The 15,447-nt window shown below is 38.2% G+C and overlaps 1 protein-coding gene across 2 annotated transcripts in view; it reads right to left on the minus strand.

The window, feature by feature from the left end:
* The window catches only part of LOC125224804 (SH2 domain-containing protein 5-like), a 212,853-nt gene that overhangs the window by 171,507 nt on the left and 25,899 nt on the right, over positions 1 to 15,447 (minus strand). The gene's annotated exons all lie outside the window — the stretch shown is intronic.

The following is a 15,447-nucleotide window of genomic DNA, read 5'->3' on the forward strand; positions in this document are numbered from 1 at the left end:
CCGTACGGATGAACCGATTTAGATTTAGTTTTTTTGTCTTAAAGCTGAGTTACTCGGGAGTGTTCTTAACCATGTTTGACGAAAATTGGTCTACTATGTCGCGGTCGGGGTTTTTTTTTCAAAATTTTAATTTTTCGGTTAGGTTATTATATTGTTGATTTATATTTCTCGAGTGGCGACCACGTACCGGATGGCGCAGCATGGGTAGCAGTTTTATAACTCATAAATTAATAGTTTTAGGAGCTGAAAACTTTGGCAAACCAAGTAACACAACTTTAAATAAAAACCACATTACTATTTATTATACTTACATCAGGAATCGGGACTAGTGTTGAAATTTGTTTGTTTCTTCGTATATTCATGGTTTTGTTGTTAGAAGATATGTGTTAAATAACTGTTTTTTTTTGCTGCATAATGTACTATGGAATCCTTTTACTCTGAAGCTAATATTGCACTGACTTGAACACAGTAATCCCTGTAAAGTTACCCGTTTCAAATCTATGACATTTGTGAGTTTTATGACTAATGATAATCTCTCAATCACTACATTATGACTTTAAATAATTATATCAAATAAAGACATCCGTCCTCCGATACCTCTACCTCTGCGTTTATTATACAATACACGTGGGGACTAATAGTCAGTGTGTACGAAATTAACTACGACCATCTAACTACGGAGCCCACTGGGGAACTAAAATTCAATTGAATTAAGGTGAGGGCGAAATTGTTCAAAGTTCCAAATGGGCATGGTTGCTGAAATTACAATTGCTTTGTTCTCCCCTTTAATTTTATTGGTGATATGTATACCAATTTAAGCAAGGGGTGTAACTTTAGGGGTTGGTCAGGTGTATCCATACTATCATCCTAATATTATAAATGGGAAAGTGTGTGTGTCTGTTTGTTTGTTAGTCTTTCACAGCAAAACCGTGCGACGACTTGAAATGATTTTTAAGTGGAGATAGTTGAACGGATGGAGAGTGACATATGCCTCTTTTTGTCTCTTTCTAACCTCCCACACACTAACACAACATCTCATATCACAGTCATAAAATGTATGCACCTGCATACAAACAAAACATTGTGATCTGAGGCTTTTTTAGGGTTCCGTAGTCAACTAGGAACCCTTATAGTTTCGCCATGTCTGTCTGTCTGTCCGTCCGTCCGTCCGTCCGTCCGTCCGTCCGTCCGTCCGTCCGTCCGTCCGTCCGTCCGTCCGTCCGTCCGTCCGTCCGTCCGTCCGTCCGTCCGTCCGTCCGTCCGTCCGTCCGTCCGCGGATAATCTCAGTAACCGTTAGCACTAGAAAGCTGAAATTTGGTGCCAATATGTATATCAATCACGCCAACAAAGTGCAAAAATAAAAAATGGAAAAAATGTTTTATTAGGGTACCCCCCCTACATGTAAAGTGGGGGCTGATATTTTTTTTCATTCCAACCCCAACGTGTGATATATTGTTGGATAGGTATTTAAAAATGAATACAGGTTTACTAATATCGTTTTTTGATAATATTAATATTTTCGGAAATAATCGCTCCTAAAGGAAAAAAAAGTGCGTCCCCCCCCCCTCTAACTTTTGAACCATAAGTTTAAAAAATATGAAAAAATCACAAAAGTAGAACTTTATAAAGACTTTCTAGGAAAATTGTTTTGAACTTGATAGGTTCAGTAGTTTTTGAGAAAAATACGGAAAACTACGGAACCCTACACTGAGCGTGGCCCGACACGCTCTTGGCCGGTTTTTTTTTTGTATAAACTGACCAGTGACAGTTGACCTGATGGAAAGTGACGACAACGCCGACGGTTCGACGGTCCGGGAAACGGGTGGTAACTTTGTTTAGCGCAGCGGCTTTAAGTTTGACGCTGCCAGAGGACAGAAAAATATTAATTTCCTTTTCCTTGTATATTTCAAGTGTGAACTAAGCCTGATGACATACGAATGTCGCCACAACACGACCGCAAGTTCGCGGTCCGGTTACGCCCACGCCTTTGTAAAGGAAAGGATAAGTTATCCACCTTCAAATGAAATACATTTTAATTGTGAAACAATCAAAGTAAAAATGTTGTATTATAATGCATGACGCAATCGAGATGCACGAATGATATTCGTTGTAATTTGGACACATTTTCTTATTATTTAAAATATCGTAGGGCCTTTATCGATTTGTTACGTAATGGAAATAGGTGGTATCTTACAATAAAACGTCAATGTTTCATGGCACAACAACACACTAAATTAGTTTAAATGTGATAAAAATAAATATAGGTAAGCACTAACAATAAAATTAAGCCTATGAAGTAGGTACAAATACAGTGTAAATTTTACTGCTGCAAATGTTAACGCGTAAAAGTGCCCCTCTGGCATATTTGCTGAATAAAAGATTTGTTTTAGTATTTGCAATTTTTATGACTTTAGTTATTCAGTCATACATTACGACATCTATCGGGTGGTGGCAGAACTACGAAGATAAGAAACTCGCGCGAGCAACAGCGTTCAGAAACAGCCACGAGTTCAACATAGTACTGGAAAAGTCTCACAGATGGCGCTAGGCTACACTTCTCTTTAGGAGTGCTAGTCGGTAATGTTTTACTGTAAAGTAGGTGAAACAAAGTTAAAACTTTCTCTTTGTTGAACTTGCTAATTTATTAGCAGCAATTTCAAAATTAGACCTGCAAGGTTTTATTATTTAGTGTTCAAAAGTTTTAATTTTAAAAGCAGAAGTTCGGCGCACTTTCAAGTTTATTGAAACTTTGATACTTACTTGTCGCCGAGTTCGGGACCCCTTGTGGGAGTTTTCATTTTTCTATAATGTGCCTTGATTGTTGAACTTTTACATAAATGTATAATAAAGGCAATCCGTTTAGTACAGCAATGGTGAATGGTGGTTCAGTGACAAGAGTTGCTTGCAATCCAAAAACCGTGCTCTCGATTCATTCATTACTTGGGGTCAGGAGAAAATACAGTGAAAAATTATGTTTTATGCAAGGCTGTGTAGTGATACTAGTGATGTGAGTGGACATGTTTTGAAAAGTTGGTTAGTGTCTTGGTACAAACCGTTTGGGTCGTGGGTACAAAACACCAAAAAAACAGTGATTTTTCCACTTTTTAAATAGTCCTTAGAACTAGTATGTTGAACAGTCGATATCCGGTTTCGTAGCTAAGGTATTTAAGGAATTAAATATATTAAATCTAAGTCCGTACCCTGGAAGGCAATTATAAAAATCACTGACCGGTAAGTATTCCTTCGTACGAGCCCGACTAGGATCTTGGCCGGGTCTACACCAACCAAACGGTGGCATTAAAACGTTAGAAATTACGAAACTCACTCAAAAGTAGTCCTTAAAGTCGTTCCTGAATATTCAAAGTCTTTTTACGGAGGTACATTTTTTTGCTGATGCTTTCGTAATAGGTAATTGAAGATTCGAAAAAGAATGGTAAGACAAAAAATGTTTTCTGAATATAAGGTCTACTTTTTTATGGAGAATCGGTTGCCCCTTAAGCCAAGGATACACTAGGGGACAAATGTCCCACGACATGTGTCGGCGACATGTCAAGCGAAGCCGGCCGATTTCGCCTGACATATCCGGCGACGGGATACCCCCATTTGCCAGAATTTCATTTGCCATAATTTTATTTGCCATCCTATTCAACAATCATAATATTGTTTCTCATAACATCTTATGCCATAATCATTGTTTACTATATTAATCTAGTGCCAGAAACTTTGTTTCCCATAAAGTCAGTTTCCATAATGTCATTTGTCAGAATCATGGAAATCCGTAATTACCACATTCCATACCATCATTTGTCATACAAATTAGCGTCCAGAAAAGTCAATTTCCATAATGTGCTTTGGCAGAATCGAAAACTACTATAATAGGTACTAGAAGGACTAGAGAATGAAACTGCTATCAGAAAGTAGGTTAGGTTAGGTTAGAACTGTGACCCCTGGAAAATGAAACTGCTATCAGAAAGTAGGTTAGGTTAGGTTAGAACTGTGAACCTCTGGAAAAGGAAACTGCTTGAAAAGTAGGTTAGGTTAGGTTAGAACTGTGACCCCCGGAAAATGAAAATACTATCAGACAGTAGGTTAGGTTAGGTTAGAACTGCGACCCCCTGGAAAATGAAACTGCTATCAGAAAGTAGGTTAGGTTAGGTTAGAACTGTGACCCCCTGGAGAATGAAACTGCTGGAAAAGTAGGTTAGGTTAGGTTAGAACTGTGACCCCTGGAAAATGAAACTGCTATCAGAAAGTAGGTTAGGTCAGGTAATAATATGGGCAACAATTAATATTGCAATAATTGCTTATGGCGTTTGAATATTCTATGAAACCATATTATTGCACTTAATAATATGGCTAACAAATAGTATGGCATTGTATGATTATGGAAGGTAATATTAGGATAAACAACGAGTATGTCATATGATTTTTATGGTAAACAAATCATTCGGGCAAATGAAATTCAGGCAAGTTAGATTCGGGCAAATGAATATTATGTTAAATGACTGTCGGGCAAACAATAGACAACCATCTGGCGACATCGCGCGACACCCGATGTCACTGCCCACACGTGTCGCGCTCTGTTGCCAGACATATCGAGCGAAGTCTGGCAACGTCGCGTTACATCACCCGATGTCACTGGCGACACGTGTCGCGCGATGTCGCCAGACATGTCGAGCGAAGTCTGACAACGTCGCGCTACTTCACCCGACGTCGCTGGCGACACGTGTCGTGGGACATTTGTCCCCTAGTGTATCCTTGGCTTATCTCAATAATTCTTAAAAGTGACTTTACATCACACCCATAACAATTCTATGACTAAATACTGACCAACTGAAACCTGATGAACTATGAAGTAGGAATACATAATAGGTATTCTACATTGATTTCCTAGATATATCGTTCAGCTGTTTCCGAATATGGCCCGTAAATTCTCAGTACACGACCGCTGCGCTGGGCCCTCTGTGGTCGGTGTGAACTTGGAGGAGGTAAAGTATTAAATGCTTCGCGCGCCAGGCGGGCCTCAGAGCCGTCTCCCATTTTATTACTAAACGAGTTAAAGTAGGTACCTACTTATTCCGACTATTCCAGCATTAGTGGTGCACAACAGTAATACAGCGCGACATTACAGTTGAGTGAAATCTTCTCGAGGCTGAGGCGTAGGGTTAGAGACGGCGTAGCTTTATTTGACGTTCATATGTGCATTGTAATATGCCTACTTGAAAAGTAAATTTTTCATTTTCATTCTCAGTGTCAAAATATCAGCTCAATGACCGTTCTGACATTCACCCCAATAATGCACCTACGTACATACATACATACAATCACGCCTGTTTTCCAGAGGGGTAGGCAGAGATCACGGATTTCCATTGCTATGATCCAATAATGTAGTTGGCAATACTTTAATGCTGCTGACTTAATTTCTTTTGAAAGAGTAAAAGAGGTGATTCTATTGACACACTTATAAAATAATTTAATATGGGTAATTTTGTAGGAGGTACGGCATAGCGAATGATATTTAGCTTTGTGTAGTAGGGCACAGCACAGCGGATATCATCTCACTCGAATCTAGAGCAGAGCCCAACAACTGGGGAAGTACCTCCGCCTTACAGACGACCACAGCCAAATATCACTAGACCCTACTCATAGTGTTGTGTTCCTGCCGGTGAGTAAGGCTGCCAGAGCTCAACTAGAAGCTCAACTAGCGGTGTGCTGGTGACGAAAGGATCTACGGATCTAATTTGTTCTGTCTATTGTCCTTTGAGTCGTCGGCAACCCAAACCCTCCTTAGAACTTGTACTTAAATACACTCACAATACACAAATATAACTTTTTTTTTTAATTTTTATTGACGATTTTTCAATGTTTAAATTCTGTGCTTTTATTGTAATGTATTATTTTACTATGGGTCATTTACCTGAAATAAAATTTTTGAATTGAATAACAATAAATCCGAATAAGATGTACTAATAATAATTTATGTACAGAGTATAGTCAAAGGTAGGAAAATACAGCGGTCTCGGCGCCGAATATATTTTTATTCCATTCGGCGTCGAGACCCTTGGTCCGTGGGGCCCTGGCGCTCTGAGTCTCTTCAAGGACTTATCGAAGAGACTAAGAGACGCCACCGGCGACCGAAGAGCTGGCAGCTTCCTCGCTCAGCGTATTAGCTTGACCATCCAGCGAGGAAATGCTGCCAGCGTCTTCGGTACTATGCCACAGGGGCCATTTTTAGATTTACTTTAGTTTAATTTTAGTTTTATTTAGTTTAATTTAATTTAATTTTTATTTTATTTTATTTTAAGTTTAATTTTAGATTTAATAGTTAGTTTTATTGTAAGATAATTTTATGTCCCTAATGTTTTATTATGTTATATATCAATAGTCTCTGCAGAATTAGCTTGGCCTGTGTTTACTCGTAACCAACTCGTAAACCAACAAGCTCGAGTTATTAATAAGTAAAGGACGGAAGTGCACATGTACTTGCAGCCACAAGACCTTTATTGTGTACTTTAGTAGCCGAGTGAGAACTAGCTTGTATTCCTCTCACTTGCATAACTATCGTCTGATTAATCTATTCCGTGCAAGATAATTCTGCATTTCTGACACATCAAACCGGTTAGCATCAGTATTGGAGATAGTTTCAATCTCATGATAGGCCATTATGGCATCAATTTACATAATTGTGAGTCTTTCAAGGACCCCTTGAGAAAAAGTCTCTCAAGGAACCCCTTGGAAAAAGTAGTGAAAAACTGACTTTACAAATAGTATGACTAAATACTAAAATATAAAGAATCAGCAGCAAAATATTTAAAAATAACTCCCAATGTATATCAAATGCAAACCTATCTAAATGTGGAAAATATCTGCCTTCTGTGAGACTAGAACTCACGGCGTCTGGATCACCCGAGACAAAAGCAAGCAGTTCAAGTCAAGGTACATTTTTCCACTTTTAAATCTATTCTAAATATCTCAAGGTAGCCGGTAAGTTGGCTCCTAGAGGTATCATAAAGACAAAGCAGAAACGGTCACTAAGGTCATTTTGTAGACAGTTCCATTGACAGTGGTTTCCCTTAGCCTCGTGAAGAAGGGAATCTCGCGAACAGTTAATGAGATTAGTGTATGCCCGCGGCGACGCCACTTCAAAGGATAGTTGCAACATCCCGCGCGGTGCTTCCATAGCAGACTATCAAAAACAGTACAAAGCAAATTAGAAATCGTGAACAATTGTAATATGGCATATCGCTTGTTATATACCTACAAGACACACATTATTCCTACATTGCAGCGAGAAAACATGTCCACAGAAAGTAAGTTACGCAGTTGGTAGTAAATAAATACGTAAGTGTGGTTAAAACGTTACACGAAAGCATGAACGACGAACGTCGCGTCGCAGAAAAAGTATCAATGCAGTTTTTTTGACGTTATAATTAAGAAGGCGCAAATTTAAGAGTTTGACAAAAAGTAATGCTAAACCGCGGTCCTGGGTACGAATCCTGGTAAGGGCATTTATTTGTGTGATGAGCACAGATATTTTGTTCCTGAGTCATGGATGTTTTCTTTGTATATAAGTATGTATTTATCTATTTAAGTGTGTAGTGTATATCGTCGCTTAGCACCCATAATACAAGCTTTGCTTAGTTTGGGGCTAAGTTGATCCGTGTAAGATGTCCCCAATATTTATTTATTTATTTATTTATTCAATGGGGCGACCCACTAAACCATCACCGATATTTATTATGATATTCAATTTAAAATTTTTAATTTAAGTTTATTTATGAATGTTGCTTTGACAACGTTATTCTATTGTTATGAACAACTATCGAGTGGAACTTACCGAGATTTCGCTACAAGTTTTTCGTTGTACAAAACACTTTATTCCAAGTTCTTCAAATCAAGACTGAACAGGCATCTTCTAGGTGAGCTCACTCCATCGTAGGCCACGTCTTTGCCTTTGGCTAGTCTCTGGCCAAGAGAAAGCCCATTTATAATATAAAAAAAAATGTTATTCTACTGTTGTTATCTAACACTGTGTTAAGCTTGACCTTACGGAAATGTTACAGTACACAAACATTTTCTTGTACATAAAAGCCAAGCTGTCCTGCTGTTTTTATATCATGTCACTGTTGCAAGCATGAACTTACTGAAATTGCGTTACAAGTTGTGCGTCGGACATGGGCTCCGCGAATTAATTACGCCACAAGTTTTATTCAAAGCTTCTCTACTGAAAGAATTTTCCTGTGGTATAATATTAGCTTGTCAAACTTCAGGAGACTTTTTTATGGTTAAAAGAACTTACCTTAAGTGAATTTCAACCAAAATTTTACGAAATATTGCATCCGAGAGATTTAATTACTATGTAGTCCGTTTTTCGACGTACTGCATCGTCACACACTTTTAGATATTAAAAAAAAGTAGAAATATTGACTATCCAGTCATTCACCCGGTCCCGATCCGGTCATCTGAACCAATCATATTCATTCGTTTTAGAGCATTATTCGTTAACCCTTTTATTCTGCAACATGGGGGCTTTTATCATTCAAGATTGTACAATGATACATAGGGTAGGGTGGGAGATTAAATCTCTCGGATGCAATATTTCGTAAAATTTTGGTTGAAATTCACTTAAGGTAAGTTCTTTTAACCATAAATTTTACTTCAATATTGCATCCTCCAGATTTAATTACTATGTAGATGTTTAGAGTCCGTTGCAGAATGAAATCCAAACTAACAATCAGCATTGATGTTTTTATTACATGATCACATACAATTAGAATCATTTTTTCATAATTATTTTGGTATTTACCTACCAAATTATTTAGGAACTGAGTATACCTCATAATGGATTTTGAACATAGTTTGGAAAAGGTACAATCAGCATAAATACCTAGCTTAGCTGTTTATTACTGCCCGAGCAAAATCGCTTTCGTCCTCAGTATTAACCAGGGGTTGATTATAAAAGCGGGCAAAACATAAAGAATTTCCCGTCCAGCCCGCTGTTCTTTTAATAATTTCTGTGGATACGCCAGACCTACTTGCCGAGGATGTCGAGGCGTGCCGAGTACTGTGGGCAGTGAAACTGCTAACATCTACTCCACTGCTACTTAAAGTCTGCTTTATCCATCGGCTAATTGTTTGCGAAGTAGCGTTGTGTATAGGTTTTTTAATTGTTAGGAACAATTTGCTCGAATTTTTATTTGTTCTAAGGACACGAGTTCTTTCTATATAGCAGGACAAAGCCAAAGCCGGGCAAATAGACGTTTTTTCTTTGAAAAAGGAAGTATTAGTCTTGGATTCTTCCTGTTTGGCGCTGAAGTTTTAATAATGTCACTAATATGAATAACAATTCGTGATTCTTCCACGTGAATATCTGCAACATCAATCAGCGATAACGTCTGCACACGTTGTCCTGTAGACAACGCGAGAAGAGTTACCAATTTCTTTGTCAAATTTTCTATAGATACCGAATCATTCGGAATTATACCGGACAGGTAATCCAAGACTAAATTAGGATCCCATATAGAATTATATTTGGGAAAGCATGGCTTACTTCTAAAAACCCCTTTTAAAAACCTCGAAATGCAATCATTATTGACTCGATCTTTTCCCATAATTAAGGATAAGCTAGACCGAAAGGAATTTAACGTGCCATAGCTAGCATTATCATTAAACTTTTGTGTCAGAAATCTCAAAATATCAGCAATTGAGCCATTATACACATCGATGTTATTAATCTGACAAAAGGTAAACCATTGTTTTAAAGCAACGTTATACTGATTAAGAGTATTCTTTGATAAGGATCGTAACATTATATCTATACATTCATCCGGTATGCCGCGCTTCAAGTAGGCTTGCCGGATAACACTGCACACGCCAGGGTAAGGTTGCGCCAGAGGGGGTGGCACTCTCTGGAAGGAGACAGTAAAAGATTCCTATTAGGTTTAAGGTACAAAATCTCTGAATTTGCTAAAGACAGAAATAAGGGAAACCAGGGTTGTCCAGGCCAATCTGGGACAACCATAATACCCGTTGCCCTATCATCTATTATTTTTCTCAAACATTTAAGTATGAGCGCAAATGGAGGGAAAGCATAAAAATAGTAATTACGCCATGAAAAGGTAAAGGCGTCAATTTCATAGGCACCCGGGTCTGGTTTCCAGGACACATATTTTTTACATTTTTTGTTTAGACGAGAGGCGAATAGGTCTATATTCGGCTCACCTAACTTATTAGTTATGAATCGAAAGCTTTTAGAACTCAGATCCCATTCTGTGTCAATATTGTTATGTCGAGATGCTTGGTCAGCGTCAGTATTATCGCGTGACTTAATGTAGGACGCAAAAATAAATATATTTCTCAGTTCGCACCAGTCCCATATCTCTCTGGTGATCCTATTTAAATGGGGGTATTGTATACCACCCATTCTATTGATATAGGATATGGCGGTCGTATTATCAATTCTAAGTAACACATTAATGCCCTGAGAATGTTTACAAAATGCCTGTAAGCCTAAAAAGGCTGCCAAAAGTTCAAGAAAATTAATATGATTTTGAACTTCATCGGCCGACCAGTGCCCCCTAGTTACTACACCGTTGCACGCAGCTCCCCAGCCAGTGAGAGATGAGTCGGTAAATATTTCAAACTCATAATTTCCCTTTTGAATATTATTTTTAGCTTTAGTCTTAATATTCGACCACCACATGAAGTCATCATTTAAATGCGCTTTAAGGGTCATTTTTGAGTCATAATTCTCGTTAGAATTTTTTAGGGCTAAAAACTTTTCTCGCTCAAAAAGCTTAGTGTGCGCCCAACCATACGCCACTGCAGGGCAAGCGGCTGTTAGCGTACCTATGAACTTGGCAAATTCACGGATACTTGTACAAGTTTTACTCTGCATACTTTTTGTCATTTCAGACAGTTTTCTTATTTTTTCAAATGGCAATTGTAATTGCATAGTTTGTGTATTTATTTCTAGTCCTAAAAATTTACAGAGTTGAGAAGGAATAAGACTACTTTTTTCAGTATTGATTACAAAACCTAACTTTTCTAAGTTTTTTATTAAAATTTCTACCGTGTATTTGCAATCTTCATAGGTATTTCCTATACACAGGATATCATCAAGGTAAGCTACTAATGTGTGCCCCTGACCCCTTAATAGTGACAAAAGTGGTTTTAGTAACTTTGTAAAAACAAAGGGGGCACAGGTCAGTCCATTCGGCAAACAAGTAAACTCAAAGAGATTGTCATCATATCTGAATCTTAAAAGCTTTCTATTCGAAGGGTGAATAGGGACCAAAAAGTAGGCATCTTGCAAATCGATAGTAGCCATGTAGTTATTTTTCGATACCAACTTAACAGCGGTACGAATATCTTCCATTTTGAAATGGTGTGAATCAACCGACTTATTTAAGGTTTTTAGATTCAATATGAACCTAAATCCACCATTAGTTTTAGGTGTTAAAAATATAGGTGAAACAAACTGACCAGGGACATCTTCACTACATTGCGTAATAGCTCCAAAATTGACTAGTTTGGCTATCGCAGTATCCATCTCTCTTTTGAAAAGGGAGGGTTGTTAGGTTCAGTATATTGTGTAATTGATTTTGCAACTGGAATCTTATAACCTTGGACAATAGATAATATTGTGGGATCATCGGTAATCGATACCCAATTATCATAATAAAATCGTATGCGACCAGCATGAGGTACCTCTAACGGCGACTCCGCTCGTTCCTGCTGGTCGAGTAGTGACGCCCGCGACGATAGTTCGTCCTCCTCGCCGATGTCGCAGAGTGCTGCTCGTGGTACCTGCCCGACGTCGCTGTCGATGTCGCCTTCGGCTTGTTCTGGCGAGGGGGAGCTCTGGCGTTTCCCGGCTGCGCTGTTTGCTTACGATGCTGAAACGCCGGGTTGAACTGAAAGGCTTTTTTAATCTGCTGGCCCGATTTCTCGATGTCCTTAGAGCTCTTAATTGTCTCGCCAAGTTTCTCTCCGAATAGATACTCGTCTCGTTTGACACCTTTTATCGTGTTCCAAAACTTCTTATCCAGCAGCGGCACAATCAGCTTACTTCTATTGATCGACTCCTCGTAGTGAAGGTCTAACAAGATCTGGGTCACTTCCGAAATTTGCTTGATAATATCAAGTTTATTTAAATCTGATTTTATAAGTTCTTTCGTTAAATTGGCCAGACCCGCAATGCCGTGACCCAGCTGGTTCTAAGCCTTTTCTAAACGGGAATCCCGATTCTTTGCGGCGTCATTAATGACTGCAGCAACCTCTGGATTCAGCTTGGGTGCGCGAGCTAATAAAAAATTGCTCGGTATAAGCATTTTTTCTACGAGAGATTGCTTGACCTCCTTGGCCAACCCGTCCCTTAAGATTTTTCCCCAACGTTCAGAGAGCTCATTAGGAATATCTTCACCCAGAGGTTCATCTATCATTTTTGCTTCTCCCAACATATTTAAAATTTCCTGAGGGAGAGCAGATGTAGATGGTTGGTTTACATCCATCAATCGTGATGATTGGACAGGGTCTGATCGAACCGAAGCGATCGGTTCGGCCGCTTGTACCTGAGGTACCGCTTGTACTTGCGGTACGGCGGGCGCTGGTGCCGCTGCGGCTAAACACGAGGAACCCGCTGCTGTATTTACCACTGACTGCAACTGAGGTGCCAAGCTGGGAGCACTGTCGTATAACTCATCTTCCATCAAAGCTTCTTCCTGCAGAACATAATCTTCACCCGACTCGTCATAGTTGTCTTCGGAGGCGTCGCCGCGATAAGGACTTTGTGATGAATTTGACGTCGAAGTTTCAGATCTTCGGTCCAAATCTAAAAAGATAATTTAACATTGTTACTTTCAGGATGATATCGCAGTATCACCACGTTAAGAAAGTACAATTTTTGATTCAGGGCAATATCCCGTATTACCACGTCAAGAATCAACAAATAGTCATCCCAGGGCAATATCTCGTATTACCACATCAAGGAATAACAATAATGACTGTCAGGATAACATCTCGTGTTACCACGTCAAGACAGTGCTCATCTTACGAAACATACTTACAACATCACAGTAAAATTATAAGGCGGTCATGCCACACCTAAAATAAAAAAGTTAAAATAGGGGGTAGTTTTACCTTTGCGCCTATTATGCCGCAATTTCTCCTCCAAACGTCGAATCTTTCGACGAATATCCTTATCATCACGTTTGTGTTTACGTTTTCCCATGTTTCGTGCACTTTATAACATAAAACTGTAATTCACGATGAAAATAACCGGGAACGATGTTGACGATGCCGCACAAGAAAAACGAATGAATATGATTGGTTCAGATGACCGGATCGGGACCGGGTGAATGACTGGATAGTCAATATTTCTACTTTTTTTTAATATCTAAAAGTGTGTGACGATGCAGTACGTCGAAAAACGGACTACATAGTAATTAAATCTGGAGGATGCAATATTGAAGTAAAATTAATTTTGTATAGCTTTTAACTTTCTTAACTATGTAATAACGGGCACCGAGATAAAGTTGAGGTCAACTTATGGGAATGTAGTTATGTTTTGAATGTTGTTTTCACCACCTGGTAAAGATTCTCTTAATTATTCTTTGAAAACGCATAAGGAAGTTCCATTTGATCCACAAGAGTGTAAAGTTACTTCATACAAATTTTAATTCAATTTTCTAAACTGGCTGGTAGAATCGAATGATTTTGGATCAAAAATGTCTTATAGTTAGTATTTCCCTCGTTTTGGTGTGGTGAAATATTGTTCGTGGACATTCTTACACATACTGATTAAATCCTACGGTAACCTCAACAAGGCTTGTATTGTGGATAACATAATAACAAATAAATAAACTTCAAATGGTCTCAATCTGGAGATGGACATCCATAAAAGCATTTATACAATTTTTTATCCAAATGTTATTACGTATGTAGCTTACTAGATCAGTCAATACGAGTGCTTTAGTTTACATTGTAAACAGACAATTATTTAGAATGTCTGCAAATATCCGGTTCCCACAGTTTAGGAATTGTAGTTTCTAGGTTGTAACGATCTAAGATAAGTCACGGTTAGTACTTGACTACTATGTCACGCAGCTTCAAATTTACCAAACATAACTTATTAGTTCCTTGTTTATTACCTTGAGGTTTATTCTAATTCTTGTAATTTGTTAATAGTATTGTATGCAACAGGCGTTTAAAGGAGGTCAAAAAAGACGAGTGGCGTGGGTAACAATTTCAGGCGAAGCCGAAAATTGTTATTAAGACGCCACGAGTATTTTTTGACTCTGTTAAACACCGTTGCATATAATAGTTTTTCTACGACCATGCACTTAATTTATAATAGTTTTCTTGAATAAATTTCGTGAAATTCACACTGTTTCCTGTATTTTGACGCAAAGGTTTGCACTGTCAGCTCAGCTACCCAAAGCCTTCCTCCGCATGCGCGCAGTATCGTTATAACAATGCGCTGCCATGGTTACAGAGCCAAACAATGCGTTTTCAGTTTTTTCGATACTGCGCGCATGCGCGGAAAGCCGGCGGACGCTGGCTTTGGGGAATAGACTTTTATGGTTTTGAAGATCTATGCACGACCCGGTAAATGACGAATAACAGTTCGGGAGTAGAAAAAAAATTATCTGGATTTGTTTATAAAAAATATCTGCCATCTGTCAAAAATTAGGAATCTGATTGAAGAAATGAGAATTGATCACTTTTAAGGCTGACAGGTATAAACATCCAATTCATAACCTGTTTATATAATCAGAATAAGCTTCCTAGTTTTATGTTTAATAAGCTTTTGCTCATACTAGTTTAGTTTAGTTTAGACTTCATGCTCTATACTAGTTTAAGATTAGTCTACTTATGTTTTGAATGCAAGAATTGATAAGTCATTCTTATATTTTGTTTTTCTTATAATTGTATATTACCACTAAGTTTAACACTATTCTATTCAACTAACATGATATTATGAACGTAAATTTGACTATGATGCTTTATCACTTTCAAACTAACTAAACCAGCTCTGGTTCAGATATTAAATTCACTATTCCGTTGTGCATAATCTGTAGTGAGCAAATATTTGCAAGTAACGGCGATAGAGTTACCCGAAACGGGTGCTTTCCCGGTAACGTATTTCACGGTAATTCACGGGTGTATGTGTTTCCCGTGAAAGGTACCGTCAATCCGGTTTTGGATTACCACAGTATATATTACTACTACACTACCACTTCCTAAAGTGGGGATAATTCTTGTGCTGTTCTAAATTTAATCTGTAAGACATTCAGGATGGCGTTACGTCAACTAAAGAAAATTTGGGGTTACTTTCATGGTATTTGAATTAAATATTATAATTAAAAGCACATAGTTTACTCTTCATGCCAGAAATAGAGACAACTTGAACGATTCATAATTTATTTTTGGCTTTTACGTGCATT

Source organism: Leguminivora glycinivorella, chromosome 3 (genome assembly GCF_023078275.1).
Source record: "Leguminivora glycinivorella isolate SPB_JAAS2020 chromosome 3, LegGlyc_1.1, whole genome shotgun sequence".
Taxonomy (NCBI): Eukaryota; Metazoa; Arthropoda; class Insecta; order Lepidoptera; family Tortricidae; genus Leguminivora; species Leguminivora glycinivorella.